The sequence below is a fragment of the Lithobates pipiens genome, unplaced genomic scaffold (assembly GCF_037356315.1).
Source record: "Lithobates pipiens isolate NorthernLeopardFrog02 unplaced genomic scaffold, aLitPip1_a1.2 Scaffold_13, whole genome shotgun sequence".
Taxonomy (NCBI): domain Eukaryota; kingdom Metazoa; phylum Chordata; class Amphibia; order Anura; family Ranidae; genus Lithobates; species Lithobates pipiens.
The window spans coordinates 545665796-545686591 of NW_027507718.1; the positions used below are offsets into that span (position 1 = coordinate 545665796).

The window sequence follows — 20796 nt, forward strand, 5'->3', positions numbered from 1 at the left end:
TCTGTGGGACGGGAGCGAGGCAAGCCCGGAGCGGGACTGTCAGTGCTGTTTGGACTGGAGTGGACCGAGAGGACCACCTGGCACGGAGAGAGACTGTCACTGTGACCCAGGACGGGACGTGTTGGGGATCTGTGCTGCTGAACACTGCAGTCAGTGCCACCGTGAGGGTGCATTTCATGTGCGTGTGTGTCGCCCATTCTAGAGTCCTGTCCCTGAGCCACTTACTATTTTGAGATTAAAATAAAAAAAAAATATGCTTTTTGCCTTAACCCTTTCATGACTAAGCCTATTTTTGACATTTGGTGTTTACAAGTTAAAATCCACATTTTTTTGCTAGAAAATTACTTGGAACCCCCAAACATTATATATATATTTTAGCAGAGACTCTAGAGAATAAATGGCGATTGTTGCAATATTTTATGTCACACGGTATTTGCGCAGCGGTGTTTTAAACGCAACTTTTTGGGAAAAGGGACAATTTCATGAATTAAAAAAAAAACGAAACAGTAAAATTAGCCCAGTTTTTTTGCATAATATGAAAGATAATGTTACGCCGAGTAAATAGATACCAAACATGTCACACATTATAATTGCACGCACTCGTGGATTGACGACAATGTACGGTACCTAAAAATCTCAATAGGCGATGCTTAAATTTTTTTTTACGGTTACCAGGTTAGCGTTACAGAGGAGTTCTAGTGCTACAATTATTGCTCTCGCTCTGAGGATCACGGCGATACCTCACATGTGTGATTTGAACACCGTTTACATATGTGGGCGTGACTTCCGTATGCGTTTTCATTGCTTTGCGAGCTCGCGGGGACGGCAGGCGCTTTAAAAAAAAAAATTTTTTTTTTTATTTATTTAAAAAATATGGATTTTAACTTGTAAACACCAAATTCCAAAAATAGGCTTAAGCCGCGTACACACGGGCGGACTGTCTGGCCAACTTAGTCCGTCAGACAATCCGACGGACAGTCCGTCCTACTTTCGAATGAACGGACTTGACCACACACGGATGAACAGACAGTCCGTCGAAAGCTTGCGCGATGACGTGTACGGCACGTACGACGGGACTAGAAATAGGAAGTCCAATACACAGCAATGCAACCTTTCGCCGTGTAAATCCTTTCTGAGCATGCGCCATACTTAGTCCGTCGAACTAGCCTACTGACGACCGTATTGTCCGTTGAAACCAAAGTTGGACGGACAATATTACGGAAATTCCGAAATACTTAGTCCGCCAGACTGTCCGCTGAAAAAGTCCGCTGAAGCCCACCCACGAGCGGACTGTCCGCTGAAATGTGTTTCGACGGACTAAGTTGGCCAGACAGTCCGCCCGTGTGTACGCGGCTTTAGTCATGAAAGGGTTAAAATGAATAAATAAAAAATAAAATAAAAAATTGATCACTTTTATTGCTGTCACAAGGAATGTAAACATCCCTTGTGACAGTAATAGGTGGTGACAGGTACTCTTTATGGAGAGATCGGGGGTCTAAAAGACCTCCCCACCCCTCCTTTTCACTTCAATGTATTCAGATCGCCGAAAACTGCGATTCTGAATAGCGTATATATTTTTAAATCCGGCGCCATTGGCAGCCAAGTAAACGGGAAGTGACGTCATGACGTCGCTTCCGTGTTTAGAATTAGGAGACTGGAATGAAGCCTGCAGCTGCGGGCATCATCCCGGTATAACCCCCAGAAGCCGAGTACGCACGTCTGCGTACGCTCGGCGGGAAGGGGGGTTAATATCTACCTTGAATCACATTGCTAATTGCATATTATACTTATTTGTAGCCTAAATTACTGAAATTCACACTTACAACTGTCATTTTGTAACTTTTGGAAATGCCAGTAAAGACTTGGCTGTGCCAGTGTTGGCATCAGTAAATTTCAATCTGATAGGTTGGCAACACCGACAGTGACCGATGAACGGACTGCAGAGGAATAAGATCCTTGAATGATTTACCACATCTGATCAAAGGTAACCGAGGTTCATAGGACCTTCAGTGATCAGAAGAGTCAGCATTAGAGAGAAATAGAGAGACGGATTATTCTTACGGCATTTATCCAAAAGGAACCACCCACCGGCATTTATCCAAAAGGAACCACCCACCAACCGCGTTCACCAGATCCCTCCCAGGTCTGCCAACCCCACCCACGTGCCAACCAGCATTGGTAAAATTTGCAAAATTCTTTTTTTTTTTTTTTTTTTTGTTACGGCATCTTCAAAGTCTAGTTGTGTTAAGGTGACAATCTGCACTTCACGTTGTTATTTTAATTAAAGAAGTACCTTTTTCGAAAAATGGCTCTTAGCAAGTGACCTATAGGATAGGCAGTCCTAATCAATTGATCTTTGGCTACCAGGAGCAATGACGGTAAGCGTTTTATAATCCCCATATTTTATCATGTGGTGTTTAACCACTTCAGCCCTGGAAGGTTTTACTCCCTTAACCACTTCAATACAGGGCACTTTCGCCCCCTTCCTTCCCAGCCCAATTTTCAGCTTTCAGCGCTCTAGCGCTTTCAGTGACAATTGCGCGGTCGTGTTACACTGTACCCAAATGAAATTGTTATCATTTTGTTCTCACAAATAGAGCTTTATTTTGGTGTTATTTATTCACGACTCCGTTTTTTTTTTTTTTTGCGATATAAGAGCAAAAAAAGCGGAAATTTGGGAAAAAAACAATATTTTCTTTTTTCTATTTGAAAAGAAATCCAATAAAATCAAATTTTGTCATAAATTTAAGCCAAAATGTATTCTGCTACATGTTTTTGGTAAAAAAAATTCCGTTAAGTGTATAATAATTGGTTTGTGTGATCACGGACATATGTACGCAAATGATCATGTACATATGTGTGCAGGTGATCACATACATATGTGTGCAGATAATCATTGGGACATGTGATTTTAGTGGGACATATGTGGGGGATAGTGATGGACGAACGTTTCGCCCGGCGGTCGTTTCGCGGCGAATTTCCGACTTTCGCCGTCCGCGGGTTCGAACGCCTTTTTCCGTCGTTCGCCCCGGCGGACTTACGTGTTTAATGTATACAAGAACTTTAACCTTCGTGACACGTTTATCATGTGTTACAGGACAACCAATTGAGACATGACAGCTCATGGACACTTGGACATTCCCCCTAACCTATAAATACACCCGATCCGGTGGCCATTTTACATTCTTTCTTCTGTCACTGTAGGGAAAGGATCCTGTGTGGAGTAGGGACAGAGAAAACGCTAGCTATTTGGTACACAAAAGTTCTTTTCAGGACTGGTATAGGTGTTAGGTCAGCAGCCTGAGTTTCTTTTGTCAGTTTAGATAAAGGGACAGAGCGCTGTATGCTGCTATTTTAGGGACAGCTCAGCCAGATTAGTCTTTCTTCATCATCATCATCATCATCATCATTAGCTGTTACTATCAGGTCCACAAAAGAGCTGTTCCAGCTAATCGTTCCAGCCTACTCTTTTTTGCCAATTTGTATAGGGACAGGCAGGAAGCAGTGTGTCAGGCAGTGAGGATAATTTTAAAGACTTGCTGTTACTATTAGTTCCACAAAGGTTCTTTTCAGGACTGGTATCAGTGGTACGGTAATAGGCTTGTACACGTATAATATTCTTTCTTCCAAATATAGAAAGAATATTATACTTGACTGCTGCCCTTCTGCTGCAGTCTGCTAATCATTCACAACTCACTTGTTCCACAAAGCTCTTTATCAGGACTGGTAACTTGGTCTGTCTAGGGTGCTACGGTACATAGGCTTGGGTGCGGTACAGTCTGCTGTTCTGTAAGGACCGCTATCGGTCCACAATACATAGGGTTGCCGTGCACTACTGCTGACCGCTGCCCTATACTGCAGCAGTCCTTCAGCGGTATAGGGACTGACGCACAGTCTGCTAAACACTAATACACAACCTGCTTGGTCCACAAAAGTTCTTATAAGGACTGGTAACTTGGTATAGGGTGCTACGGTACATAGGCCTGAGTGCGTTACAGTCTGCTGTTCTGTAAGGACCGCTATCGGTCCACAATACATAGGGTTGACGTGCACTACTGCTGACCGCTGCCCTATACTGCAGCAGTCCTTCAGCGGTATAGGGACTGACGCACAGTCTGCTAAACACTAACACACAACCTGCTTGGTCCACAAAAGTTCTTATAAGGACTGGTAACTTGGTATAGGGTGCTACGGTACATAGGCCTGAGTGCAGTACAGTCTGCTGTTCTGTAAGGACTGCTATCGGTCCACAATACATAGGGTTGCCGTGCACTACTGCTGACCGCTGCCCTATACTGCAGCAGTCCTTCAGCGGTATAGGGACTGACGCACAGTCTGCTAAACACTAATACACAACCTGCTTGGTCCACAAAAGTTCTTATAAGGACTGGTAACTTGGTATAGGGTGCTACGGTACATAGGCCTGAGTGCAGTACAGTCTGCTGTTCTGTAAGGACCGCTATCGGTCCACAATACATAGGGTTGCCGTGCACTACTGCTGACCGCTGCCCTATACTGCAGCAGTCCTTCATTGGTATAGGGACTGACGTACAGTCTGCTAATCACTAACACACAACCTGCTTGGTCCACAAAAGTTCTTATAAGGACTGGTAACTTGGTATAGGGTGCTACGGTACATAGGCCTGAGTGCGTTACAGTCTGCTGTTCTGTAAGGACCGCTATCGGTCCACAATACATAGGGTTGCCGTGCACTACTGCTGACCGCTGCCCTATACTGCAGCAGTCCTTCAGCGGTATAGGGACTGACGCACAGTCTGCTAAACACTAATACACAACCTGCTTGGTCCACAAAAGTTCTTATAAGGACTGGTAACTTGGTATAGGGTGCTACGGTACATAGGCCTGAGTGCAGTACAGTCTGCTGTTCTGTAAGGACCGCTATCGGTCCACAATACATAGGGTTGCCGTGCACTACTGCTGACCGCTGCCCTATACTGCAGCAGTCCTTCATTGGTATAGGGACTGACGTACAGTCTGCTAATCACTAACACACAACCTGCTTGGTCCACAAAAGTTCTTATAAGGACTGGTAACTTGGTATAGGGTGCTACGGTACATAGGCCTGAGTGCGTTACAGTCTGCTGTTCTGTAAGGACCGCTATCGGTCCACAATACATAGGGTTGCCGTGCACTACTGCTGACCGCTGCCCTATACTGCAGCAGTCCTTCAGCGGTATAGGGACTGACGCACAGTCTGCTAAACACTAACACACAACCTGCTTGGTCCACAAAAGTTCTTATAAGGACTGGTAACTTGGTATAGGGTGCTACGGTACATAGGCCTGAGTGCAGTACAGTCTGCTGTTCTGTAAGGACTGCTATCGGTCCACAATACATAGGGTTGCCGTGCACTACTGCTGACCGCTGCCCTATACTGCAGCAGTCCTTCAGCGGTATAGGGACTGACGCACAGTCTGCTAAACACTAATACACAACCTGCTTGGTCCACAAAAGTTCTTATAAGGACTGGTAACTTGGTATAGGGTGCTACGGTACATAGGCCTGAGTGCAGTACAGTCTGCTGTTCTGTAAGGACCGCTATCGGTCCACAATACATAGGGTTGCCGTGCACTACTGCTGACCGCTGCCCTATACTGCAGCAGTCCTTCATTGGTATAGGGACTGACGTACAGTCTGCTAATCACTAACACACAACCTGCTTGGTCCACAAAAGTTCTTATAAGGACTGGTAACTTGGTATAGGGTGCTACGGTACATAGGCCTGAGTGCGTTACAGTCTGCTGTTCTGTAAGGACCGCTATCGGTCCACAATACATAGGGTTGCCGTGCACTACTGCTGACCGCTGCCCTATACTGCAGCAGTCCTTCAGCGGTATAGGGACTGACGCACAGTCTGCTAAACACTAATACACAACCTGCTTGGTCCACAAAAGTTCTTATAAGGACTGGTAACTTGGTATAGGGTGCTACGGTACATAGGCCTGAGTGCAGTACAGTCTGCTGTTCTGTAAGGACCGCTATCGGTCCACAATACATAGGGTTGCCGTGCACTACTGCTGACCGCTGCCCTATACTGCAGCAGTCCTTCATTGGTATAGGGACTGACGTACAGTCTGCTAATCACTAACACACAACCTGCTTGGTCCACAAAAGTTCTTATAAGGACTGGTAACTTGGTATAGGGTGCTACGGTACATAGGCCTGAGTGCGTTACAGTCTGCTGTTCTGTAAGGACCGCTATCGGTCCACAATACATAGGGTTGCCGTGCACTACTGCTGACCGCTGCCCTATACTGCAGCAGTCCTTCAGCGGTATAGGGACTGACGCACAGTCTGCTAAACACTAACACACAACCTGCTTGGTCCACAAAAGTTTTTATAAGGACTGGTAACTTGGTATAGGGTGCTACGGTACATAGGCCTGAGTGCAGTACAGTCTGCTGTTCTGTAAGGACCGCTATCGGTCCACAATACATAGGGTTGACGTGCACTACTGCTGACCGCTGCCCTATACTGCAGCAGTCCTTCAGCGGTATAGGGACTAAGAGTTTTGTCACAGGGTGATTTAAAAAATGACAGGCAGAGGAAGAGGCAGGCCCTTCCGCAGGGGTGGTAGGGGTAGGGCAGGAGCAACAGCCTTGAGCCAAAGTGGGAAGTTGCAGAAGGTGCGTTCAATTACTTTAAAGGACGCACCAGACTTGGTTGAGTGGCTCACTCAGCCTTATTCTTCTGCACCCTCCTCATCCTCTCGATCTGCACCCTCTTCTTCACTCTCTGCTATGTGCACCCCCAAAGACACTACCACCAACAACACCACCACCACCACATACCTTCCGCTTGAGTGCAAATGGGGGCCTTCATGCTCCAGTGTTTTAATAGGGACCCCCGTATAAAAAGCATGAGGGTCAAGGACCAGTACTGGGTGGCAACGTACTTAGATCCCCGGTACAAACACAAAATGGCGGAAATGTTACCGCCGTCGCAGAGGGCTGTCAGAATGCAGCACTTCCAGGCCTTGCTTCGAGAAATGCTGCATTCTGCTTTTGCGTGCGCTGGCAGAGGAGCAATTCCCACTCCCAGAGAAGGATTTGCGGGTACCAATCCAACAGCGCCTGCAAGAAGAGGCCGGTTTGAAGATGTGTTGGTGACTTCGGATATGAGGTCATTCTTTCAGCCGACCCATCGACAGGTGTCATCCGGATCCAGCATCAGGGAACGCCTAGACCGTCAGGTGTCCGACTACATTGGGTTAACGGCCGATGTGGACGCTCTGAGGAGTGATGAACCCCTAGACTACTGGGTGGGCAGGCTTGACCTCTGGCCAGAGCTTGCCCAATTTGCAATCGAACTGTTGGCTTGCCCCTCATCCAGTGTCCTGTCCGAAAGGACGTTCAGCGCAGCAGGGGGGATTGTGACCGATAAGCGTACTCGCCTAGCTCACGACAGTGTTAACTACCTCACATTTCTAAAAATGAATGAGGCATGGATCTCGGAGGAATTCAACACATGTGATCAGTAGACCATGTATATGTCTATAAACAATTTTTGGAATCAAGCACACAGACCTTCTTAATTCATTTGGCTCACTTCCCTGACCCAAAAAAGCACACCGTACTATATGCCCCTACCCTCCTCTTTGAAGAGGTTGAGCGGTGTCATATTTCTACTGGGGCTGCTTATTATGAGGGGTTCCCACCATCCCTGTGCTGTGCTGACTTCCTCCTGGGTGTTCTTATTATGAGGGGCTCCCACCATCCCTGTGCTGTGCTGACTTCCTCCTGGGGGTTCTTATTATGAGGGGATCACACCATCCCTGTGCTGTGCTGACTTCCTCCTGGGGCTGCTTACGGTGCTGCTGTCAGCGCTGTATGTCACGGAGCTGCTGTCAGTGCTGTATGTCACGGAGCTGCTGTCAGCGCTGTATGTCACGGAGCTGCTGTCAGCGCTGTATGTCACGGAGCTGCTGTCAGCGCTGTATGTCACGGTGCTGCTGTCAGCGCTGTATGTCACGGAGCTGCTGTCAGCGCTGTATGTCACGGAGCTGCTGTCAGCGCTGTATGTCACGGAGCTGCTGTCAGCGCTGTATGTCACGGAGCTGCTGTCAGCGCTGTATGTCACGGAGCTGCTGTCAGCGCTGTATGTCACGGTGCTGATGTCAGTGCTCTGTATTACGGTGCTGCTGTCAGTGCTCTGTATCTCCTGCACCCTCTTGTTTGCCTACCCTGGTCCCTGACCTTCCCTCTCCTCCATTGCCTTCATTAGCTCCATAGTCCTGAATTGTCAGAACAATTTCCCAAATAAAAAAAAAATGCTTGTAGTTATCGATCCCAAATTCACCTCATACATGTATTATGCTATTGTCCAGGTGGTGGGACTACGTGCTACCCCCTAATAATTACCCCGTGGCCGCAAATTCGACCTAAAGGTTTGCGAAATTCGCCTCCCATTGAAGTCAATGGAGCCCGCGGCGAACGGTCGTTTTCGCGAACGTTTGTGTCCGTTCGCGTTTCGCGTTCGCGAAACGTCCCGTCGGAAGTTCGTCCATCACTAGTGGGGGACATGTTTTTATTATTAGGGACATGTGTTTTTATTATTTGGGGACATGTATGTTTTGGGGACATGTGTGTTTTGGGGACATATGTGGGGACTGTGTTTGTACTGTGTGGTGTGTTGTGTGTTTACACTACACTGATGATCAGTGAGTAAAAAGCTGTAAAAAGCAGCTCATACTCACTGATCACCAGCCGGCTGCAGCGTTCTGCTCTCCTCTCCTCAGCGGTGACTTCCGTGTGAGGAGAGGAGAGCCGATTGCCTAGCAACCGGCTGTTTGTTTACATCACATGACGGCCGTGATTGGACACGGCCGTCATGTGATCAGGAGGGCCAATCACAGAGCCCTCCTGCCGATCTGAGATGTGCCGTGTCCGGGTGACACGAGCACATCGGGATCGCGCCGCTGCGTGGGCGCGCGCGCGATCCCGCTACTTCTGAAGGACGTTCCTGAACGTCCTATCAGGAGTAGACGGCTCCCACCCGGCCGTATATATGCATTGGCCGGGTGGGAAGTGGTTAATGACCAGGCCATTTTTTTTTGCACATTTTTGGGACGGTTTTACCCCCTTAATGACCAGGCCATTTTTTTTGCTAAAAACGCACCGCACTGCTCTAACTGACAATTGCACGGTCATGCGATGCTTTACCTAAATAAAATGTATGTTCTTTTTTTTTTTTTTTTCCCTACACATAGAGCTTTATTTTGGTGGTATTTGATTACCCCTGCGTTTTTTTTTGTTTTTTTTTTCTCGCTATAAACAACAAAAAAAGACTGACAATTTTGAAAAAAATAAATAAAAATAAAAAACAATTTTGTTTTACTTTCTGCTATAAAACATAAAAAAAAAAAAAAAAAAAAAAAAAAATCGAATTTCTTCATCAATTTAGGCCAATTTAAATTCTTCTACATATTTTTGGTAAAAGAAAATTCCAATAAGTGCATATTGATTGGTTTGCGCAAACGTTATACAAACGGAAAGCTTTAGGGACTTTTCATTTGTTTTATTGTTTTTACTGGTAATGGTGCTGATCAGTAGTGATGGACGAACTTCCGACGGGACGTTTCGCGAAAGCGAAATGCGAACGGACCCAAACGTTCGCGAAACCGAACGTTCGCCGCGGGCCCCATTGACTTCAATGGGAGGCGAACTTTGCAAACCTTCATGTCGAATTTGCGGCCACGTGGTAATTATTAGGGGGTAAAACGTAGTCCCACCATCTGGACAATGACATAATACATGTATGAGGTGAATTTGGGATCGATAACTACAAGCATTTTTATTTTATTTGGGAAATTGTTCTAACAATTCAGGACTATGGAGCTAATGAAGGCAATGGAGGAGAGGGAAGGTCAGGGACCAGGGTAGGCAAAGAAGAGGGTGCAGGAGATGATCACCAGCAGCGTGACATACCGGAATGACACATGCACCGTGATAGAGGCATCTGACAGCAGCACCGTAATACAGAGCACTGACAGCAGCACCGTGACATACAGCGCTGACAGCAGCACCGTGACATACAGCGCTGACAGCAGCACCGTGACATACAGCGCTGACAGCAGCACCGTGACATACAGCGCTGACAGCAGCACCGTGACATACAGCGCTGACAGCAGCACCGTGACATACAGCGCTGACAGCAGCACCGTGACATACAGCGCTGACAGCAGCACCGTGACATACAGCACTGACAGCAGCACCGTAAGCAGCCCTAGGAGGAAGTCAGCACAGCACAGGGATGGTGTGATCCCCTCATAATAAGAACCCCCAGGAGGAAGTCAGCACAGCACAGGGATAGTGTGATCCCTTCATAATAAGAACCCCCAGGAGGAAGTCAGCACAGCACAGGGATATCATAAGCAGCCCCAGTAGAAATATGACACCGCTCAACCTCTTCAAAGAGGAGGGTAGGGGCATATAGTACGGTGTGCTTTTTTGGGTCAAGGAAGTGAGCAGACTGTACGTCAGTCCCTATACCGCTGAAGGACTGCTGCAGTATAGGGCAGCGGTCAGCAGTGGTGCACGTCAACCCTATCTATTGTGGACCTATAGCGGTCCTTACAGAACAGCAGACTGTACCGCACTCAAGCCTATGTACCGTAGCACCCTATACCAAGTTACCAGTCCTTATAAGAACTTTTGTGGACCAAGCAGGTTGTGTATTAGTGTTTAGCAGACTGTACGTCAGTCCCTATACCGCTGAAGGACTGCTGCAGTATAGGGCAGCGGTCAGCAGTGGTGCATGTCAACCCTATCTATTGTGGACCGATAGCGGTCCTTACAGAACAGCAGACTGTACCGCACTCAAGCCTATGTACCGTAGCACCCTATACCAAGTTACCAGTCCTTATAAGAACTTTTGTGGACCAAGCAGGTTGTGTATTAGTGTTTAGCAGACTGTACGTCAGTCCCTATACCGCTGAAGGACTGCTGCAGTATAGGGCAGCGGTCAGCAGTGGTGCACGTCAACCCTATCTATTGTGGACCGATAGCGGTCCTTACAGAACAGCAGACTGTACCGCACTCAAGCCTATGTACCGTAGCACCCTATACCAAGTTACCAGTCCTTATAAGAACTTTTGTGGACCAAGCAGGTTGTGTATTAGTGTTTAGCAGACTGTACGTCAGTCCCTATACCGCTGAAGGACTGCTGCAGTATAGGGCAGCGGTCAGCAGTGGTGCACGTCAACCCTATCTATTGTGGACCGATAGCGGTCCTTACAGAACAGCAGACTGTACCGCACTCAAGCCTATGTACCGTAGCACCCTATACCAAGTTACCAGTCCTTATAAGAACTTTTGTGGAACAAGCAGGTTGTGTGTTAGTGATTAGCAGACTGTACGTCAGTCCCTATACCGCTGAAGGACTGCTGCAGTATAGGGCAGCGGTCAGCAGTGGTGCACGTCAACCCTATCTATTGTGGACCGATAGCGGTCCTTACAGAACAGCAGACTGTACCGCACTCAAGCCTATGTACCGTAGCACCCTATACCAAGTTACCAGTCCTTATAAGAACTTTTGTGGAACAAGTGAGTTGTGAATGTTTAGCAGACTGCAGCAGAAGGGCAGCAGTCAAGTATAATATCCTTTCTATATTTGGAAGAAAGAATATTATACATGTACAAGCCTATTACTGTACCACTGATACCAGTCCTGAAAAGAACCTTTGTGGAACTAATAATAACAGCAAGTCTTTAAAATTACCCTCACTGCCTGACAACACTGCTTCCTTCCTGTCCCTATACAAATTGGCAAAAAAAGAGAACGATTAGTGGTTACTGGAACAGCTCTTTTGTGGACCTTGATAGTAACAGCTAATGATGATGATGATGATGATGATGATGAAAGACTAATCTGGCTGTCCCTGTAGCATACACCGTCCTTTCCCTTTCTCTAAACTAACAAAAGACACTCAGGCTGCTGCAAGAATCAGCAGCACAGCAAACCTATCAACACCTAACACCTATACCAGTCCTGAAAAGAACTTTTGTGTACCAAATAGCTAGTGGTTTATCTCTCCCTACTCCACACAGGAACCTGTCCCTATCGTAACAGAAGAAAGAATGTAAAATGGCCACCGGATCGGGTGTATTTATAGGTTAGGGGGAATGTCCAAGTGTCCATGTGCTGTCATGTCTCAATTGGCTGTCCTGTATCACATGATAAACGTGTCACCAAAGGTTAAAGTTCTTGTATACATTAAACACGTAAGTCCGCCGCGGCGAACGACGGAAAAAGGCGTTCGAACGTGCGGACCGCGAATGTCGGAAATTCGCCGCGAAACGACCGCCGGGCGAAACGTTCGTCCATCACTACTGATCAGCGCTTTTTAGCAGGGCTGCGACATTGTGGCGGACAGATCTGACACTAAGTGACACTTTTTGGTGACACCAATACAGTCATCACTGCAAAAAATTAATAAAAAAATGCACTGTCATTGTATAAATGACACTGGCAGCGAAGGGGTTAACATCTGGGGCGATCAAAGGTTTAAGAGTGTTCCCTGGAAGTGTTTTCGATCTGTGTGGGGGGGGGGGGGGGGTGGACTGACAGGGAGAACACAGAGATCCGTGTTCCTGCTCACAAGGAATAGAAGATCTCTGTGTACTTCCCTGTCAAAATGGGGATCTGCCTTGTTTACATAGGCAGACCCCGGTTACGCCTCTCTGTGGAGCGATTGCGGGTAGACAGCAGACACCGGGTCCGCCGGAACCCGCGGACTGGCTCATCCTCCCTGCAGCAGGCACTCGCCCACAGTATCTATTGAACGAAATGACGTGCAGGTACGTTGTTTTGCACAATACAGCCGCCCTGCCGCAGTATATATGTGGGAGGGGCAGTCTTTAACTACTTGCCGCCCGCCACCCCGGGCGGCGTGGCTCTCGTTCTGGGTGGACGTCATATGACCGCACTGTGTTGCTAGGACATGGCATGACCCTGATCTGTGTAAAAAGCCGTGGAGATGACAGTAATTGGTGCTCCTCGCCTCTCACTGACAGAGTGTGAGGAGAGGAGAGCCAATCAGCAGCATCTCCACGCAGGGGACATCTACAGATGTAATCAGGGCACTGATCATCAGTGCCCTGATTACAATTAAGTGCCACGTGTGCCCACTATTGCAAGCAATCAGTGCCAACCACTGCTCACAATTGTCATCAATCTGTGCCCACAAATGGCAGCAATCAGTGGCCATCAGTGATGCCAGTCAGTGGTGCCCATCAATGCCCAGTGCCACCTATGTGCCCACCAGTGCCGCCCATCTGTGCCCAGTGCCCATCAGGGCTGCCTATCTGTGCTACATATCAGTGCCACCTATCAGTGCCCATAAATGCAGCATATTTGTGCCTCCTCATCAGTGCCACCTCATCAGTGCCCCAATTAAAATTAAGTGCCACCAGTGCCAAGAATGTGTGCCCACCATTGCAAGCAATCAGTGCCAACCAGTGCCCACAATTGTCATCAATTTGTGCCCACAAGTGCCAGCAATCAGTGGCCATCAGTGATGCTAGTTAGTGCTGCCCATCACTGGTGCCCATCAGTGCCACTCCTTAAGTGCTGCCTATCTGTGCCCACCAGTGCTTCCCATCTGTGCCCAGTGCCCACCAGTGTGACCCATCAGGGCTGCCTATCTGTGCTACATATCAGTGCCACCTGTCAGTGCCCATAAGTGCGGCATGTTTGTGCCTCCTCATCAGTGCCACCTCATCAGTGCTCTGATTACAATTAAGTGCCACCAGTGCCAAAAATATGTGGTCACCATTGCAAGCAATCAGTGCCAACCAGTGCTCACAAGTGCCAGAAATCAGTGGCCATCAGTGATGACATTCAGTGCTGCCCATCAATGCCCATCACTGGTGCCCATCAATGCCACCCATCAATGCCGCTCCTTAAGTGCCGCCTATCTGTGCCCACCAGTGCAACCCATCGGTGCTGCCTATCCGTGCTACATATCAGTGCCCATAAGTGCAGCATATTTGTGCCTCCTCATCAGTGCAGGAGAAAAAATACTTAGTTGCTTTCAATTGAGAGCTGGGAACGGGCTTCCGATCACAGTGATCACATGACCGGGACGGTAGTGTGAATTTTTTTTTTTTTTATACAATGGGGCAGTGCCCAGTTTACAATCTAGGCTATATACAAATGTAGCGCTACTCCCGTAGGAGCCGCGCTGGAATACTGTCTAGGTCTTCCCCACAAGCTCATTCACATGTTACAATAACCAGTCTAGCCACTTCAGCCCCGGACCAATTGTCAGCCTAAGGACCAGAGGTCTTTTTACAATTTCGCACTGCACTGGTTTAACTACTAATTGCGCGGTCATGCAATGTTGTACCCAAACGAAATTTGTGTCCTTTTCTTCCCACAAATAGAGCTTTCTTTTGATGGGATTTGATTGCCTCTGCCATTTTTTTTTTTTTGCGATATAAATGGAAAAAGACCGAAAATTTCGAGAAAAAATAATATTTTCTACTTTTTGTTATAAGAAAAATCGAATAAACTCAATTTTAGTCATACATTTAGGGCAAAATTTATTCAGCCACATGTCTTTAGTAAAAAAAATGTACTCTAGTTTGTAGACACTATAACTTTTGCGCAAACCAATAAATATACGCTTATTGACATTTTCTGGAATTTACACAGCTTTTAATTTATGACTGCCTATCTCATTTCTTGAGGTGCTAAAATAGCAGGGCAGTACAAACCCCCCCCCCCCCAAATGACCCCATTTTGGAAAGTAGACACCCCAATGAAATTGCTGAGGGGCATGTTGAGCCCATTGATTTTTATTTTTTTTGTCCCAAGTGATTGAATAATGACACAAAAAAAAAGTTTACAAAAAGTTGTCACTAAATGATATATTGCTCACACATGCCATGGTTATATATGGAATTGCACCCCAAAATATATTCTGCTGCTTCTCCTGAGTATGGGGATACCACATGTGTGGGACTTTTTGGGAGTCTAGCCGCGTACGGGACCCCGAAAACCAATCACTGCCTTCAGGATTTCTAAGGGTGCAAATTTTTGATTTCACTCCTCACTACCTATCAGTTTCGAAGGCCATAAAATGCCAAAATAGCACAAAACCCCCCAAATTGACCCCATTTTGGAAAGTAGACACCCCAAGCTATTTACTGAGAGGCATGTTGAGTCCATGAAATATTTTATATTTTGCCACAAGTTGCGGGAATATTACAAACTTTTTTTTTTTTTGCACAAAGTTGTCACTAAATGATATATTGCTCACACATGCTATGGGCATAAGTCAAATTACACCCCAAAATAAATTCTGCTGCTTCTCCCGAGTACGGGGATACCACATGTGGGGGACTTTTTGGGAGCCTAGCCACGTACGGGACCCCGAAAACCAAGCACTGCCTTCCGGATTTAAATATAAAATGCTAACAAAAAAACCTGTTAGCGATGGCAGGGATCAGGCCTGACTCTGCGATCGCTGCAGTTATGTGTTTAGTATTTTGTAAGTGACAGTGATCGATCGATACTGCACTTGGGTGGGCTGGGCGGAGGGGCAAAACGCAGGTGCCAGCAGGTATCTGGGCTGATCCCGCTAATAATGCGTTTTTTTGGAACCCTAAACTGCTGGGGATGCTAGTATAGATCTGATCAGATCAGATATTGATCTGTTCAGATTCTATACCACTACGGGAGGTTTATGCTTTACACGTGGATGTTAGCGGTACTGGCACTAACCTAGCGCTGCCTGGGGCGACGCAGACCCTGACCCTAAAACCTAATTGATATCACCCGCCGGGTGATCAGGGGGTTAAACCTTTATTGGGTAATAAATGGTGGGTGCCCCGATGCTATAAAAAGCAAACTAACCAGAGTCACCCGTAACACTTATACAGTGATCACTGGTGAAAGGGTTAACTAATGGCAATCAGGGGGTTCAAATCTTTATTAGGTAGTATATGGGGGTATCTAACGCTATAAAAACCTGACGGGGAACCTAAATAACTAACTGGCTAACCAGCGTCACCAGTGGCACTTATACGGCGATCGCTGGTGAAAGAGTTACTTGGGGCAATCAGGGGGTTAAAACCATTATTGGGTAGTATATGGGGGTACCTAACGCTATAAAAACCTGGCGGTGAACCTAAAAAAAACTAGCGGCACCAGCGACACTAATGCAGCGATCAGAAAAACGATCGCTTAGTGACACTGGCAAAAGGGGGTGAAAGGGTTAACTCTAGGGGCAATCAGGGGGTTAAACCTTTATTGGGGGGGTAGGGGGCTACCCTGGACCTAACACTACCTGCCCTGACAGTTTTTACTGTCACAACTGACACTAAATAAATGATCACTGCAATCAGTGACACTGTGACTGGGGGGGGGGGGGGGGGGGGCGGATTTGTGTGCCTGTGTGTACCTACATGTCAGTGTAGTGTTGGTGCACTTACTTTCTCTGTTCTCCTCGTAGTCCGGGTCAAAAAGACCGCCCCGAGGAGAATGACATCACTTCCTCCCTGCCTGTGTTTACAATACACAGCGGGGGAAGCTTCTCATTCGCCAGGAGCGATCGAGAGGGGATGGCCAGAAACCAACGGCCATCCCCTCATCCCGGATCGCTCCTGAAGCGAAACAGACCACCGCATCCATCGGGAGGGGGTCCGATCGGACCCCCCACCCGCTGGAAGGCGAGCACGTACATGTACGTGCTTGTGCCTGTCGGTGCCATTCTGCCGACGTACATTGCCATGCGGCGGTCCTTAAGTGGCTAGGGGTGGCGTTCTTGTTTTTATTTTTGGAGACCTTGGGTAGGGTTGAAGGAAGTAGGTGGGATATTCCAAAAACAATAATCATGTACAACTTCAGGACTTGGGTATTCTTCAGAACAAGCTATTCTAGCAAACAGTAGACTTTATGTAGCGCATGTGTTTTGTCATTTAACTTTTCCTGGAACCGCAGTTTGGTTTTGGGTTCAATTACTCAAAATTTTGACCTCAGTAGCAGTCTGGCTGGACTGCATGGTGTTCTGCCTGACCATAGGCGGTGCTGTCATCCCTGGCAGGGTTTAGAACGCAGTCTAGTTAGGTGCATTAAGAGTTTATTCTCTCTTGGAACCAGCCCAGTGGGAGGGTCACTCTTGCTGTGCATTCTGGGAGAGGGTACTTAAGGTGCTGACATCACGTGCTTCAGGGTTCCAGTCCAGAAGTGCTTTCTGACTGTTTGGTCCTGGTCCTCCTGACCAGCCCCTAGGACTCTCATGGCCTGGGGTGCGGATCCACCAGACTCCAAGTCTCGGGGCTGGCTGGCCCGAGGCAAAGAAACTGAAAGAAGGATTCAGAGGTGGTCCGGGGGCCGTCTCGGTTTGTGGAGAGGCCCGGCAACTGTGGAAGCATCCAGGGGAGGACTCTTTGGGAGAAGGCCACGCAAAGGTTGGCTTCTCAGAAGGAGCTTGGGGGCTAAGTTGAAAGACCCCTAGTAAATCTGGTCTTGTGTGGTATCGCCGGACCGGCTGCAAGACACTGGTACCGTACGAGTGTTCTCCGAGTTGTCTACATCTTTCAGTTCTATTCAAGTGTTCTACAATTGGAGCACCCTGTTGGCTGCTAGGCCTGGTGAGAGAAGGACTATCCGATAATGGTGAGGATCCAGCTGTGAATGGCTATTCTCTGGATTTCCTACTGGTGAGAGACTTTTTCCTATTTGACTTAGTACTAAGAGTACCTGGACTTTCCTACCTAAACCCTCTAACCCTAATTTGAGAGACTGTGTTCGTTTATCCTTTTTTGCAAATAAAAATTCCTTAAGTGGATCTGGCATCAGTAACGACAGTTCTTGAGCCATCTACCTCTGGAAACCCCTAGACATACACGAGGTCAAGAAGGTAACGGTAAGCCCAATTAAATCAGCCTCTCCTTCGGGGGTCAGTGCTACATTTAGCTTTAAGGTAGTAGTAGTAGTAGTGGGGGCCTGTCCATAGGGGGGTGTCCAGACGCTGCCCCACCCCCCCCCCCCCCCGTGCTGTAGTCACAAATAAATAAATAAAAGTTGTTTAACTAAGTGCACTGTGTTCTGGCGCCAGACACAGAGCACTATGGGAAGCGCCACGTTGATGCAATCACGAGATTTCAGACGCGGCGTGTCATTGGCAGTGGTTTGGAGATGCTTTGCGGCGCAATAGGTCACGCCGACCAGCACCCCGTCCGGGCCGGGGTGCTACGTTCTCAGTGTGAGAACAAAGTCACTTCCGGCGGGCTACAAAAAAGATGGCCACCGTGAGGACTAATCCCCTTGTGTTCAGTGGAGAGGGGAGGCTCCTCCCCCTCTCCACTGAACACACAGAGAAAACCAGGAAGGAATGGACGGGCCACCACAGTCAACTCTTTTGTATCGCTCTGCTGTGGCCTGTATTTTGTGATTCCGATTTTTTTCAATAAAAGGCACATTTTTTTTTTTTCTTTTGGAGTGCGGCTGTCCAGGATTTTCTCTCTATCTTTGTTAGAGCAAGTGAATGTAGGCAAAAAAAAGAGGCTTAAAAAGGCTGGTGGACATCAGTAGTGCTAAATTGCAAGAAGAAATACAAAGTAAAAATTCAAATTTAGTAAAAAAAAAACAAAAAAACTTGGGAATTGTTTACAGTGCAACCTTAGAAAACAAAATGTCATCCGGTTAGGGCTTGGCACTGCTATGAATTAATAATAAGTGATTCCAACTAATCTAGCTGAGCCGTGTAAAGGTTTTATAGCCAGTTTGCACAGGTGGAATGAAAGAGCAAATATCCATGGGTTCCGTCTGCTGCCATGTTACTCTCACTTTCTAAAACTGCAGTGCTTGTCATTTTAAAATTTCAATAGTCTGCTTTTTTTTCTAGCTTTGTAGCAATTTGAAACATGTCTTTTATATATCAGCCACTTTTCAAATTTTTTATTTTTTGATAATAATGCTATATTTGATTTTACATTACAAAGTGTACAACAAAAAAAATATATATAGATTGCTGCAGACAGACCTTTTGGTAAAATCTGAAGATCTCTCTCTCTCTCTCTCTCATGGCATACTAGAGTAAGTCAACTCCGCTGGGAACACAGATGTAAGGAGGGACTCCACTGGGGGCATCTGATGTAAGGAGGGGCTCCTCTGACGGGGACAGAAATGTAAGGAGGGACTCTGTTGACGGAGGCACCTGATGTAAGGAGGGACTCTGCTGGAGGCACCTGATGTAAGGAGGGACTCTGCTGGAGGCACCTGATGTAAGGAGGGACTCTGCTGGAGGCACCTGATGTAAGGAGGGACTCTGCTGGAGGCACCTGATGTAAGGAGGGACTCTGCTGGAGGCACCTGATGTAAGGAGGGACTCTGCTGGAGGCACCTGATGTAAGGAGGGACTCTGCTGGAGGCACCTGATGTAAGGAGGGACTCTGCTGGAGGCACCTGATGTAAGGAGGGACTCTGCTGGAGGCACCTGATGTAAGGAGGGACTCTGCTGGAGGCACCTGATGTAAGGAGGGACTCCGCTGGAGGCACCTGATGTAAGGAGGGACTCCGCTGGAGGCACCTGATGTAAGGAGGGACTCCGCTGGAGGCACCTGATGTAAGGAGGGACTCCGCTGGAGGCACCTGATGTAAGGAGGGACTCCGCTGGAGGCACCTGATGTAAGGAGGGACTCCGCTGGAGGCACCTGATGTAAGGAGGGACTCTGCTGGAGGCAACTGATGTAAGGAGGGACTCCGCTGGAGGCACCGGATGTAAGGAGGGACTCCGCTGTAGGCACCGGATGTAAGGAAGGACTCCGCTGGAGGCACCTGATGTAAGGAGGGACTCTGCTGGAGGCACCTGATGTAAGGAGGGACTCCGCTGGAGGCACCTGATGTAAGGAGGGACTCCGCTGGAGGCACCTGATGTAAGGAGGGACTCCGCTGGAGGCACCTGATGTAAGGAGGGACTGTGCTGGGGGCACCTGATGTAAGGGGGACTCCGCTGGGGGGCACCCGATGTAAGGGGGACTCCGCTGGGGACACCTGATGTAAGGGGGGATTCCGCTGGGGGCACCTGATGTAAGGGGGGATTCCGCTGGGGGCACCTGATGTAAGGGGGGGCTCTGTTGGGGGCACCGGATGTAAGGAGGGAGTCCGCTGGGGCACCTGATGTAAGGAGGGACTCCGCTGGAGCACCTGATGTAAGGACAGACTCCGCTGGGGGGGCATCTGATGTAAGGACGGACTCCACTGGGGACTCCTGATGGTATCTGGTGGCAGGCAACGTGGCTAGTGACACGCTCAGGGCTCCCATTGATTCTGCATTATGGCGAGTTGAATGATTTCATTTTATATTACAATGTAATAATAGAAATATTGCACTTCAGTCAACCTGACACCATAACAACCATGGTGCCGGGATGATTGAAGTGCTAACACCAGGTGTTTGGAGTACACCTGCTGATTGTTAAACTTTATAGAATACACATATTCCTATTGTTGTGTAGGATCTGGGCTTGCTGTCCCTCCCTCTCTCCCTCCCTCGTTCATCTTATATGCTAACCACACCACCTTAGAGCCAAGCCCACTAGGTCCCCAAGATCTCTCAAAGTGTGTGCATTTACTCAAGGCCCAAGGAACAGCTGGTTGCCTCCTTCCAACTTACAAGTGATACCTTACTCCGGAGATACCAGACAAGGTTTTCTGCGGAAAGCCCCCCTTTGTCAGCTTTCTTTAGCTCCAGGGTCTCAGCAGGGCCGTCTTTAATATTGATTAGACCATGGGCAAAAATTTTCTTGGGGGGCCCCCCATGCAATT

The 20796-nt window shown here is 47.8% G+C and overlaps 1 protein-coding gene across 2 annotated transcripts in view; it reads left to right on the forward strand.

Annotated features, from left to right (window-relative positions):
- LOC143975804 (N-acetyltransferase 8F1-like) overlaps positions 1–20796 on the forward strand; it is a 261344-nt gene that overhangs the window by 232787 nt on the left and 7761 nt on the right. The window contains exon 1 of one of the 2 annotated variants that reach the window (XM_077478349.1): positions 2119–2178. The exons of the other annotated variant lie outside the window; for it this stretch is intronic. The gene's annotated coding sequence lies outside the window, so the exon portion shown is untranslated. Of the gene's footprint in view, positions 1–2118; positions 2179–20796 lie in introns of those variants that run through there. 2 annotated transcript variants of the gene reach the window in all.